This window comes from Leuciscus leuciscus (assembly GCF_965113295.1).
Source record: "Leuciscus leuciscus genome assembly, chromosome: 11".
Taxonomy (NCBI): domain Eukaryota; kingdom Metazoa; phylum Chordata; class Actinopteri; order Cypriniformes; family Leuciscidae; genus Leuciscus; species Leuciscus leuciscus.
Window position 1 is genome coordinate 11,242,730 of NC_138735.1, and position 14,509 is coordinate 11,257,238.

Here is a 14,509-nt window from a genome sequence, read left to right on the forward strand (position 1 = left end):
GAAGAACAGGTTAGAAGTCAGCCGAGGGGTTCGAGGGCTGTCTGCACCATAGGGATGACCTTGGGAACTTTCTAGAACACTCGAGACCATGTTGCTTCAAAGGCAAGCATGTCCTTGGGGAAGATCCTGGAAATTGGTTATTGTATTGTGAAGGCTATTTACCTTTTTGGGGATTAACATATTTAATTCCCCTCTCTAATCCCATCGGAGTTAATGCCCCTCCATTTCCAATTATCCTGTAAGTGTGACACGGAAGAAATCGTTTGCAACAAACTGCTTGTAACCACATAGACCTCATTTTGTTAGAAGAATGCTGGAGTATTTATTGCTTTTGTTGTTCCACCTTTTATTTTATTTATTTATTTATGTGTTTTTTTCTTTTTCTTTTTCAGATTAGCCATTAGTAGTGGTCATTTATTTGTAGCCAAGTATCCAATGATTTCCAGGATCTATTTCTCCATTGATTTGATGACCATTAACCCTCTACTTTAGGTTAATACTCTTTAAATTATGGCATATTTAGCCTCAGACTCAGACAGTACACCCAATAACCACCAACTGTCCGGTTTAACTCTGGATAAATTTGAATTGTTTGTAAAGTGTTTATCAGGATACTTTATATTAATTCCTCTGGAGTTTGAATGTTGCTTCTCAGATGTGTGCAGTTAATGGACAATTTGTGGTGCTAATGTCTTGTAACCCTCACATATAATAAACATTTCTTCAAGGACATGAGCAATCACACAAGGTTATTATCTGGAGATTTCAACACTCATCTGTAAAAAGCACCTTGTGGATGTGGAGAGATTTTCCCAGACTGAGCTGTGACTTCTCTCCTAGACTGGGTGCTGTGACATTGGGTTAGTCTGCTCAGCATCAGTCCCGTGCAGACAGGAAGTGTGGACGAAAGCTGTAGTTTAGTCCTGAGATCTGTCGGGTTTTTAATAGCCATCTCATTCATTAGAGAGATTCCTTTCAGATGACACAGTCATGGCGCGATGGGGGATGTCGGATCAGGGCGTTTAGTCAGTTTGAGGGTCTAGACTGTTTGTCTTGTCTTGGCACATAGCCTACTATTTCCTGCCAGGACAATGCACAGTCCGGGTTTGAGGTGGGCCAGAGTTTCTTACATGTTTCTATCTTAAAGAAATTACCAGGTAAAACATCTTGGTTGAGGAATGACAAAGTGAAATGAGCCAAATCATCTGTGGTTAAACTCATTTGTGCAACTCAAACAAAGACCTTACAGACTCTCAGAGATTTAAAATTCTCTGTGAGTTACTGTCATATGCGGTTTTAGTCTTTTTTAAACTGTCAACTTAGCTTGACTTTAACTTGACAGTTTAAAAATTGGAAAAAACTTTGCAGTAAAATAAGTTGTTAAAAATAAGAATGAAAATAAACATTCAGTGGGGATGTGTTTAAATTTACATTAGGACGTAAAAAGTAAATTGTTCAGCTATGCATGTCCAATTAAGCATTTCAACTAGCAAACTTCATAATCACAAAATCATTCTTATTAATAATGTGTAAACTATTTAGTCTTTGATATTGCGTGCAGTAATGTGTATGATTGAAATGCTAGGACATTACCTGAAGGAAACAACCGTGTTTAAGCAACAACAACTAAAAAGCAGTAGAGCATGGTTCTAGCAATGCCAAGGTCATGGGTTTGATTCCCATGGGATGCCTGAACTCATAAAATGTATATCTTAAATGCAATGCAAAAATCACTAAACCAAATTTGAACAATAAATAGTTATTGTCTTAAGCCAACAAAAACAATAAAATGTTTAAGGAATATATTTACAAGTGCTGTAATGATGAAACTGATTAATACTACATTTCCTGGGAAAACATTAGTCAAGATACTTTAGAATGTTGGTAATCATCTATTTCACAGTCTGCTCATTATGTTACACCTTCGATTTGTTTGGTTGCATTATCCACTGTTAATTACCAGGGCAGATTAATTAGATGGTGTCTTGGAATGGTTGAGATGAAAGAGTGTGTCTTTAACCTCTCCTGAGGGGAATCACAGCTTGTGGAAGTTCCTCGTGATGAGGACCAACAGTCCCAGCCTGTGTCTTTAGAATTCACAATGTTGTCTTTAGACTTTGACATGATCCTACTTTTCTCCACACAGTACCCAGTTTTTGAAACTCTGTAGCAATATTGTTGCTAACTTATTGATAACTTATCTCTCATACGCAGGGTTAGATGGAATCTCTGGACGTTTTACACATTTTATGTACCGACTTTGCGGGAAAATATGCAGAATTACATTAATTTAAACATGTTAAAATAAGTACTCTATTCTCAGCAGTAGATGAATACATAATCGATTTAGACAAAATATTTAATGCTGCAGGATGTGTAGAACTTTGTGAATGGCAGGCCTTCCAGTTGACTATTTTTGTGTGGTCCTGCTTATATGGCACTATACTATAGTGATAGTTATCTCTAAAACTCAACCCAATCTGCTCAATTTTGCTTGACAAATTCCTCCAGAGTACAGCGTCCTCTAACAATCCCCTCTCACAGACACAAGTCTCTTATCTCTCAAGGCTAATTTCAAGCCACGCTAACAGTGCTGCCTCACTCAACACTTGTTGTAGCTCTAGAGCTGCTGCTGCTGCTGACGGTTCAACAGCCGCCCACCCCTCCCATCATCCTCCTGGGGTGACAATCCGGCCATTGTGCCCCCCGTTCACCCCCTCCACACAGGGACCCTCCCCTCTCTGCTATGAGCTATATTACTTTGACCTCTCCCCATCAATCAGATTCAATTGGATAATGATCTGTAATCACTTTCTTTCAGGGGAGTCTATAAAATGGAGCAGGGCTTCTGCCCCTCCTGGGAGACCCCCTTCTGCTCACTCCCATTTGATCTGACGCGCCTCCTTTCAGAGCCTTTATATACCCCCGCGACATCAGCCGCCCCGCACAGCCACCACAGCGGCTGCCCATCTAAGCGCCCTCTGTAGAACGATGGGGAAGGCTAAGAGGGGACAAGGAAGAACCCCGCAGGGGGTGTCGTAAGCCCGAGGCTGTTAAAACTACCCCTTTATTAGAATGAGCTGCCCTGCATGGATAGTGAGAGAGAGAGATAATGATTCTTAATGAAGTTCTGGACCTGTGAATCAAATCTGGATAGTTCAGAAATCATTTAGTTTTAGAAGCAAAAGGGATTCTATGAAAATGTCAATTTACAAGACAAGTGCTTGCAAATCCAAAATATTACACTGCATTTCCAATAAATTACTTCCAAAAAATTTGCAGAAATCTCTTACACTTGACCGAATGGCCTATGGTCATATCAAGATTCTCAATAAAGTATATGAATGTTGTGGAGAATTTCAATAAAACTAACTTTTCTTTGCAGGTCCAAACCTCTGACCCAGCTCTCTGAGATAATGTTCAAAATGTCTCGCTGTGATCCTCCGGGAGAGGGCTTTGTGTTTTAAATGTAAAATACACGCATGCATTTACGCAGTTCAAGAAGCGAACAGACCCAATATGCTTTAAACCTCCATCACTGCAGCAGGGTTTTGTCCAACCCCTTCTGCACCCTTGACTACACATAAAACAACTCTTCAGATATAAGTAAGAGCTGCATAATGTGGTCATGAATAGAGTGATATTTCTCTTCATTATTTTGGGAGTCCATTCTTCGGCGAGTGTAGTGCCTCTCCACGCAGAGAGCATATGCCTTTTGTAAGCATGGCACCATGTGAAGCAGGCCCAGATGGAGTTAGCCTCCCCATCAATGCAGGACAATAGGGAATGGAAATCAAAGTTAAAGGGGTGCATCCAACCCCATTTAGCCCAGACAAAAGCTCCTTGTAGGGGGTGAGTGTCGGGGAGGGGCTGGGCGGGCGTTGGAACACGTCACACACCATAAAACTCCTTCCTCAGCTGCCCACCGTGTCAAAGAGGCGATAGAGACATGCTGATGGGCGGAAAACACCCGCAAACAAGAAAAAGGAATACATGGAGTATGTTGAGGATGCCTCCGTCTCTCTCTTCCTAACTTGCAGCCTGTCTGGTCAGATGAGTCAAGTTACAGTATAATTTAGATTTTCTTGCTCTTGATGAAGCAGAAAACTTTCGCACAATGCATGTATTAGCCATGCACAGCCAATTAGGACAAAGTGAAGGGTCATATCTATAGTTGCCTAGCAATGGTTTGCAATAGATTAATAGAGGAAGTTTGCTAAGCCAGAAAGGAAATAACAAAGTGCACATCCTGTTGTTGGCATGGATGCTTGCTTTGAACGTGCTGCTGTGAGACTTATAAAACAGTGTGTGTTAGTTAAAGGCTGGAGATCAGCTCTCATTAAAATAACAGTTTCCTTACACACGGACTCACACTGTGTGTAAGTCTGTCTTAATAGAGATCCATTAAACTGACAACACATCAGCTGGGATAGATGAGCCAAATGTCCAAAGATTTGATTTTATGTCTCGCCATGACATGGCTTTAGGGTATTAGTTCATTTAAAGATGCTAATCATAAGTCAATAATGTCAATAGGAGCATTGAATATGATTAGTTGAAGATGGAGCTAAGTTACAGAAAATTCACATACGTCTGCATATCATTTTTTCTTTCATTTTTTTTTTTCTGGGTAGGTTGACTTAGTCTAGGCTGTTGGCAGATAGTTTGACAAGACAACTTATTCTTGCCAATATTCAACACTTTTACAGGAATACACAGACTGGTTGGTAAAGTGACCATCTAAAGTTTGTTTTGCTTTTATGTTGAGTTTAGGAGTGGGTAAAAAGATAATTACACAGATACCAACTCATAGTGGTTAAAATAAATCATGTTGGTATGTACATAAAACACTGAAGAAATTAGTGGAAGTGTATGTAGACTTTGTAGATTTTATGTCCATTCAAAGGCAATTCGTACTGATTTTTTCCCAGACATAACTCAAAGCAGAAATAACATTATTTCTCGTGAAAATATTGTTTTCTCACTTATAAGTGTCTCAAATTGAACTTACATTTGGAAAAAAAGTGTTTTATTGGAAAAAAAAAACTGTGCACTCTGACTCCCAGATGTTACATAAAGCCAGACAATCAGATTACAGCCAGATCTCGAAAGCTCTTGGCATTTTTGTGTGCAGTATGCATTAGACAGTCAGTGAATAGACTGTGGGCGGCAGAGTTGGAATCCTGATCTTGTGGTCTTGAGACCTCTGGATGACCAAATAATCATGGCCTTGGTCTGGGTCTCATTAATTGGTGTCTTGGTCCTGCTTTGGGTCTTGACTGTATGGTATTGGACCACACTCTTTGTCCTGGATTCTATTTCAAACATTAGTTGGTATGCTACAGCCATATCACCCTGTAGCCCAAGACTGGTTGCCCACTGAAGCTAAGCAGGGCTGAGCCTGGTTAGTACCTGGATGGGAGACCTCCTGGGAAAAACCAGGTTGCTGCTGGAAGAGGTGTTAGTGAGGCCAGCAGGGGGCGCTCACCCTGTGGTCTGTGTGGGTCCTAACACCCCAGTGTAGTGACGGGGACACTATACTGCCAAAAGAGCACCGTCCTTCGGATGAGACGTTAAACCGAGGTCCTGACTCTCTGTGGTCATTAAAAATCCCAGGATGTCCTTCGAAAAAGAGTAGGGGTTTAACCCACCAGTAAGCTGGTGTGTGGTGAGCGTTCTGGCACAATATGGCTGCCGTTGCATCATCCAAGTGGATGCTGCACATTGGTGGTGGTTGAGGAGATTCCCCCCTTCTATGTAAAGCGCTTTGAGGTCTCAGAAAAAGTGCTATATAAATGTAACAAATTATTATTAGTGGTGCTTTTTCAAAGCACCACTAGTGTTATTGTCACTAAACTTATTATTCTTCTTATTATTAGTGGTGCTTTTTCAAAGCACCACTAGTGTTATTGTCACTAAACTTATTAGTGGTGCTTTGAAAAGCACCACTATTGTTATCCTCCATACTTATTAGTGGTGCTTTTTCAAAGCACCACTAGTGTTATTGTCACTAAACTTATTATTCTTCTTATTATTCCGGACAAAAGTTTGGCGCGTAACTTGCCCCGCACCGTTTGTCACAGACCCCTGATTGAGGTGTCAAATCGACCGGCTCATTGAGGAGAGGTGTGCTATGACTTTTCTAAGCGATCGGGTGTACGATGTTCGCACAGCGGGCGAAAAAGCGGCCAAAAAAGTCCCATTGACTTAACATTGGGCATTCTAAAAACATTTGAATCCCAACTGCCGTTTTCACACACACCACTCCAAAGGGCCTGACACCCCTGCGATTCTCTCCCTCTCTCTCTCCCTCAGAGGATTTATATTATCAAGCAACCAATAAGTAATGGCCTAAAATCTTCATAGCCACACCCTAGCAACCAGTTACAGCACCCTAGCAACCACTAAGAGCTCCCTAGCAACCACCCTAAACCAATAAATAATATAATTTTTTTTTTTTTACATTTTTTAAAGCAATATCACACTCGTAGCCTTGCGATATTGCTCCATGCTTGTGCCTATTCGGCCATAGGCACGAGGCCGCAGGCCGAGTGCCGTACTGAAGGAACTCGTTATTAAAGATTTTAAGAACTCTATAAAAACTCCATAGTAACCATATTTGACAACTACCAACCACCTAGTAACACCATAGCAACTACCAAAAATACCTTAGCAACCACCCTGAACACCCTGCAACGTCTAGAAATGCTCTAGTAACCACCAAAAAACTCTAGCAACCACCCAGAACACCCTAGCAACTGCCTAGCAACCACCCAGAACACCTAGCAACTGCCTAGTAACCACCCAGAACACCCTAGCAACTGCCTAGCAATGCCCTAGCATCCACCCAGAATACCATAGCAACTGCCTAGCAACACCATAGCAACCACCTAGCAATGCCCTAGCAACCACCAAGAATACCCTAGCAACTGCCTAGCAACCACCAAGAATACCCTAGCAACTGCCTAGCAACCACCCAGAACACCTTAGCAACTGCCTAGCAACACCATAGCAACCACCCAGAAAACCCTAGCAACCACCACCTGGAAACAGCATCTTGCTAAAAACATGCTAGCAACATACTAATCATGCTAGCAACAAGCTAGCAACATGCTAATAATGCTAGCATTATGCTACCAACATGCTAATCAAGCTAGCATCATGCTAGCAACATGCTAATCAAGCTATCATAATGCTAGCAAAATGCTAATCAAGCTAGCATCATGCTAAAAACATGCTAATCAAGCTAGCATTATGCTAGAAACATGTTAATCATGTTAGCGTCTAGCTAAAAACATGCTAGCAACATGCTAATCATGCTAGCATCAAGCTACCAACATGCTAATCAAGCTAGCATCATGCTAAAATAATGCTAAACAAGCTAGCAACATGCTAATCAAGCTAGCATTATGCTAGCAAATGCTAATCATGTTAGCGTCTAGCTAAAAACATGCTAGCAACATACTAATCATGCTAGCATCAAGCTACCAACATGCTAATCAATCTAGCATCATGCTAACATAATGCTAATCAAGCTAGCATCATGCTAGCAACATGCTAATCAAGCTAGCATTATGCTAGCAACATGCTAATCATGTTAGCGTCTAGCTAAAAACATGCTAGCAACATGCTAATCAAGCTAGCATCATGCTAGCAACATGCTAATCAAGCTAGCATCATGCTAGCAACATGCTAATCAAGCTAGCATCATGCTAGCAAAATGCTATTCAAGCTAGCATAATGCTAGCAACATGCTAATCATGTTAGCATCTGGCTAAAAACATGCTAGCAAAATGCTAATCATGCTAACATCTTGTTAAAAGCATGCTAGCATCATGCTAATCATGCTAGCATCATGCTACCAACATGCTAATCATGTTAACAACATGCTAATCATGCTAGCATCATTTTAACAACATGTTAATCATAGTAAATCATGCTGGAATGTGGTAAATCGTAGTAAATCATCTTAGAAACATGGTAAATCGTGGTAAATAATGCTAAAACGTGGTATATCATGGTATCACAACATGTTAATTGTGTTAGCATCTGCCCAGTGGCGAGTTTTGCCACTGCAAGCACCACTTCACATTTTCTTCAGGAAATGTACATTCTAGTTATTATTCTTATTCTTATTATTCTGGACAAAAGTTTGGCGCGTAACTCGTCCCGCACCGTTTGTCACAGACCCATGAATGAGGTGTCAAATCGACCAGCGTATTGAGGAGAGGTGTGCTATGACTTTTATAAGCGATCAGGGGTACGGTGTTCGCCCCAGGGGCGAAAAAGCGGCCGAAAAATCCCATAGACTTAACATTGCAACGAACTTTGATGACTCGTAGCTCTGAGTGAGGATTTCGCAGAAACGTGTGATTTGCCACATTTGAAGAGGCTGACAGGCTCTGTAAGAACATACCTCACAATGGGGTAAAAGTTGCACCCCTGGGGGGCAGGAGCTGCCCAAAGTTTCCCATTGACTTACTATGGTGTAGGACGGCCCATGAAATGGGCCGTCCTACACCATAGCATGTGTTTTTCCTACTATGGTAAATTACATAAGGTTTTTGTATTGAACGTAGCTCTGGATCACAGTGTCATAGAGACAAGGGGGCGGGCTCATTTTACTCAGACGACCAATCAGTCTCTCAGGATCATTGTGAAGCTATCAAGCCACGCCCTAGCAACCATTTAGAGCACCTTAGCAACAAGTTCCATAGACTTCCATTGAAAGAGATCAAAGGGATATCTCTGGACTGAATTGTCATAGAAACATGAGGGTGGTCTCATTTGACTCGGGGCAGCAAACAGCCAATCATGAATCACCTCAACACTTCCTAGCCCATCCCTAGCAACCATTGTCGAGCACCTTAGCAACAAAAATCCAAAGAGGGATATCTTCCATTCTGAATGTCACAGAGGCATGGGAGTTGGTTTATATCATTCATACTGACAAGCAGCCTTTGGAGTTTCATGACTGGCAGCTGCCAAGCCACTCCCTAACAACCAAATAGAGTACCCTAGCAACCAAAATCCAGAGAGGGATATCTTCCATTCTGTATGTCACAGAGGCATGGGAGTTGGTTTATATCATTCATACTGACAAGCAGCCTTTGGACTTTCATGTTTGGCAGCTGCCAAGCCACTCCCTAGCAACCAAACAGAGTACCCTAGCAACCAAAATCCAAAGAAGGATATCTTCCATTCTGAATGTCACAGAGGCATGGGAGTTGGTTTATATCATTCATAGTGACAAGAAGCCTTTGCAGTTTCATCATTGGCAGTTGTCAAGCAACTCCATAGCAACCAAACAGAGTACCCTAGCAACCAAAATCCAAAGAGGGATATCTTCCATTCTGAATGTCACAGAGGCATGGGAGTTGGTTTATATAATTAATACTGACAAGCAGCCTTTGGAATTTCATGATTGGCAGCTGCTACGCCACTCCCTAGCAACCAAACCGAGTACCCTAGCAACCAAAATCCAAAGAGGGATATCTTCCGTTCTGAATGTCACAGAGGCATGGGAGTTGGTTTATATCATTCATAGTGGCAAGAAGCCTTTGGAGTTTCATCATTGGCAGCTGCCTAGCAACTCCATAGCAACCAAACAGAGTACCCTAGCAACCAAAATCCAAAGAGGCATTTCTTCCATTCTGAATGTCACAGAGGCATGGGAGTTGGTTTATATCATTCATAGTGACAAGAAGCCTTTGGAGTTTCATCATTGGCAGCTGCCTAGCAACTCCATAGCAACCAAACAGAGTACCCTAGCAACCGTTTATCAAGACCCATGTCTTTTCATCAGAACATCGTATAGAGATGGGGTTTGGCTCTTTTGTTTCGTTTGGGAAACAGTCTGTAAAATATCACCACGGTTACTGTGTATTCACACCATAGCAACCGTTTAGAGCCACCTAGCAACCATATTGAAACATATAGAAGCCATATTTCAGCTCCACAACATCGTACAGACATGGTTGTTGGCTCGTATGCAATCATGTACAACACCCTAGCAACCGAGTGGTGAGTTTTGCCACTGCAAGCACCACTTCACATTTTCTTCAGGAAATGTACATTCTAGTGTTGTGATTACTATTCACCTAGACAAAACTTTGGCGCGTAACTCGCCCTGCACCGTTTCTCGTAGACCCATGAATGAGGTGTCAAATCGACCGGTTTATTTTGGTGAGGTGTGCTATGACTTTTATAAGCGATCGGGTCTACGATGTTCGTCTGGCGGGCGAAAAATAAGCCGAAAAATGTCACATAGACTTAACATTGGCACAAAATTTGTAAAATCATATCTTTGGCTCAGAAGGTCATAGAGGCTTGGGGGTGGGCTCTTTTGATTCGTTCTATCAAGCAGCCAATAAGTAATGACATAAAAACTTCATAGTCATGCCCTAGCAACCAGTTACAGGCCCCTAGCAACCATTGAACAACATTTACAAGCCATATCTCAGCAACAAAACATTGTAAAAACACAGAGTTGGGCATTTTTTGACCCAGACTCCCATACACTCTTTAAATATTACCCCATAAATTGTATAAACAAACCTTAGCAACCATTTGGAGTACCCTAGCAACCGTACAAACACATGAATGGGCTATATCTCATCACCAGAACATTGTATAGACATGGGGGTGTGTTTGTTTGTTTCGGTTGGGAAACCAGTCTGTAAATATCATCATGGTAACTGTGTAGCCACACCCTAGCAACCGTTTAGAGCCACCTAGCAACCATATTGCAACATATAGAAGCCATATTTCAGCTCCACAACATCGTACAGACATGGTTGTTGGATCGTATGCAATCATGTACAACACCCTAGCAACCGAGTGGCGAGTTTTGCCACTGCAAGCACCACTTCACATTTTCTTCAGGAAATGTACATTCTAGTTAGTGGTGCTTTTTCAAAGCACCACTAGTGTTATTGTCACTAAACTTATTATTCTTCTTATTATTATTATTATTCTGCCAAAAGTTTGGCGCGTAATGCGCCCCGCACCGTTTGTCACAGACCCCTGAGTGAGGTGTCAAATCGAGCGGCTCATTGAGGAGAGGTGTGCTATATCTTTTCTAAGCGATCGGGTGTACGATGTTCGCACAGCGGACGAAAAAGCGGCCAAAAAAGTCCCATTGACTTAACATGGGGAGTTCTAAAAACATTTGAATCCCAACTGCCGTTTTCACACACACCACTCCAAAGGGCCTGACACCCCTGCGTTTCTCTCCCTCTCTCTCTCCCTCAGAGGATTTATATTATCAAGCAGCCAATAAGTAATGGCCTAAAATCTTGATAGCCACACCCTAGCAACCAGTTGCAGCACCCTAGCAACCACTAAGAGCTCCCTAGCAACCACCCTAAACCAATAAATAATATAAAAACTTTTTTTTTACATTTTTTAAAGCAATATCACACTCGTAGCCTTGCGATATTGCTCCATGCTTGTGCCTATTCGGCCATAGGCACGAGGCCGCAGGCCGAGTGCCGTACTGAAGGAACTCGTTATTAAAGATTTTAAGAACTCTATAAAAACTCCATAGTAACCATATTTGACAACTACCAACCACCTAGTAACACCATAGCAACTACCAAAAATACCTTAGCAACCACCCTGAACACCCTAGCAACGTCTAGAAATGCTCTAGTAACCACCAAAAAACTCTAGCAACCACCCAGAACACCCTAGCAACTGCCTAGCAACCACCCAGAACACCTAGCAACTGCCTAGTAACCACCCAGAACGCCTAGCAACCACCCAGAACACCCTAGCAACTGCCTAGCAACGCCCTAGCATCCACCCAGAATACCATAGCAACTGCCTAGCAACACCATAGCAACCACCTAGCAACCACCAAGAATACCCTAACAACTGCCTAGCAACCACCCAGAACACCTTAGCAACTGCCTAGCAACACCATAGCAACCACCCAGAAAACCCTAGCAACCACCACCTGGCAACAGCATCTTTGCTAAAAACATGCTAGCAACATACTAATCATGCTAGTATCATGCTAGCAACATGCTAATCAAGCTAGCATCATGCTAGCATCATGCTAATCAAGCTAGCATAATGCTAATAATGCTAGCATAATGCTACCAACATGCTAATCAAGCTAGCATCATGCTAGCTACATGCTAATCAAGCTAGCATAATGCTAGCAACATGCTAATCAAGCTAGCATCATGCTAGCAACATGCTAATCAAGCTAGCATAATGCTAGCAACATGCTAATCATGTTAGCTTCTAGCTAAAAACATGCTAGCAACATGCTAATCATGCTAACATCAAGCTACCAACATGCTAATCAAGCTAGCATTATGCTAACATAATGCTAATCATGCTAGCATCATGCTACCAATATGCTAATTAAGCTATCACAATGCTATTCAAGCTAGCATCATGTTAACAACATGCTAATCAAGCTAGCATAATGCTAGCAATATGCTAATCATGTTAGCATCTAGCTAAAAACATGCTAGCAACATGCTAATCATGCTAACATTAAGCTACCAACATGCTAATCAAGCTAGCATCATGCTAACATAATGCTAATCATGCTAGCATCATGCTACCAATATGCTAATTAAGCTAGCACAATGATATTCAAGCTAGCATCATGCTAACAACATGTTAATCAAGCTAGCATAATACTAGCAACATGCTAATCAGGCTAGCATCATGCTAACAACATGCTAATCAAGCTAGCATAATGCTAATCATGTTAGCATCTAGCTAAAAACATGCTAGCAACATGCTAATCATGCTAACATCAAGCTACCAACATGCTAATCAAGCTAGCATAATGCCAACATAATGCTAATCATGCTAGCATCATGCTACCAATATGCTAATTAAGCTAGCACAATGATATTCAAGCTAGCATCATGCTAACAACATGTTAATCAAGCTAGCATAATGCTAGCAACATGCTAATCATGTTAGCATCTAACTAAAAACATGCTAGCAAAATGCTAATCATGCTAGCATCATGCTACCAACATGCTAATCATGTTAACAACATGCTAATCATGCTAGCATCATTTTAACAACATGTTAATCATAGTAAATCATGCTGGAATGTGGTAAATCGTAGTAAATCATCTTAGAAACATGGTAAATCGTGGTAAATAATGCTAAAACGTGGTATATCATGGTATCACAACATGTTAATTGTGTTAGCATCTGCCCAGTGGCGAGTTTTGCCACTGCAAGCACCACTTCACATTTTCTTCAGGAAATGTACATTCTAGTGTTGTGATTACTATTCACCTAGACAAAACTTCGGCGCTTAACTCACCCCACAGCGTTTGTCACAGACCCCTGAATGAGGTGTCAAATCGATCGGTTTATTGAGGAGAGGTGTGCTATGACTTTTATAAGTGATCGGGTGTACGATGTTCGTCTGGCGGGGGAAAAATTTGCAGAAAAATGTCCCATAGACTTAACATAGGCACAAATTTAGCAAAATCATATCTTTGGCTCAGAAGGTCATAGAGCCTTGGGGTTGGGCTCTTTTGATTCATCCTATCAAGCAGCCAATAAGTAGTGACATAACAACTTCATAGCCATGCCCTAGCAACCAGTTACAGGCCCCTAGCAACCATTGAACAACATTTACAAGCCATATCTCAGCATCAAAACATTGTAAAAACACAGAGTTGGGCATTTTTTTACCCAGACCTGCAAATACTCTTTAAATATGACCCCATAAACTGTATAAACAAACCTTAGCAACCATTTGGCGTACCCTAGCAACCGTACAAACACATGAATGAGCTATATCTCAGCACCAAAACATCATATAGACATGGGGGTGTGCTTGTTTGTTTCGGTTGGGAAACCAGTCTGTAAATATCATCATGGTAACTGTGTAACCACACCTTAGCAACCGTTTAAAGCTACCTAGCAACCATATTGCAACATATAGAAGCCATATTTCAGCTCCACAACATCGTACAGACATGGTTGTTGGCTCGTATGCAATCATGTACAACACCGTAGCAACCGAGTGGCGAATTTTGCCACTGCAAGCACCACTTCACATTTTCTTCAGGAAATGTACATTCTAGTTATTCTTATTATTATTCTGCCAAAAGTTTGGCGCGTAATGCGCCCCGCACCGTTTGTCACAGACCCCTGAGTGAGGTGTCAAATCGAGCGGCTCATTGAGGAGAGGTGTGCTATATCTTTTCTAAGCGATCGGGTGTACGATGTTCGCACAGCGGACGAAAAAGCGGCCAAAAAAGTCCCATTGACTTAACATGGGGAGTTCTAAAAACATTTGAATCCCAACTGCCGTTTTCACACACACCACTCCAAAGGGCCTGACACCCCTGCGTTTCTCTCCCTCTCTCTCTCCCTCAGAGGATTTATATTATCAAGCAGCCAATAAGTAATGGCCTAAAATCTTCATAGCCACACCCTAGCAACCAGTTACAGCACCCTAGCAACCACTCTGAGCTCCCTAGCAACCACCCTAAACCAATAAATAATATAAAAA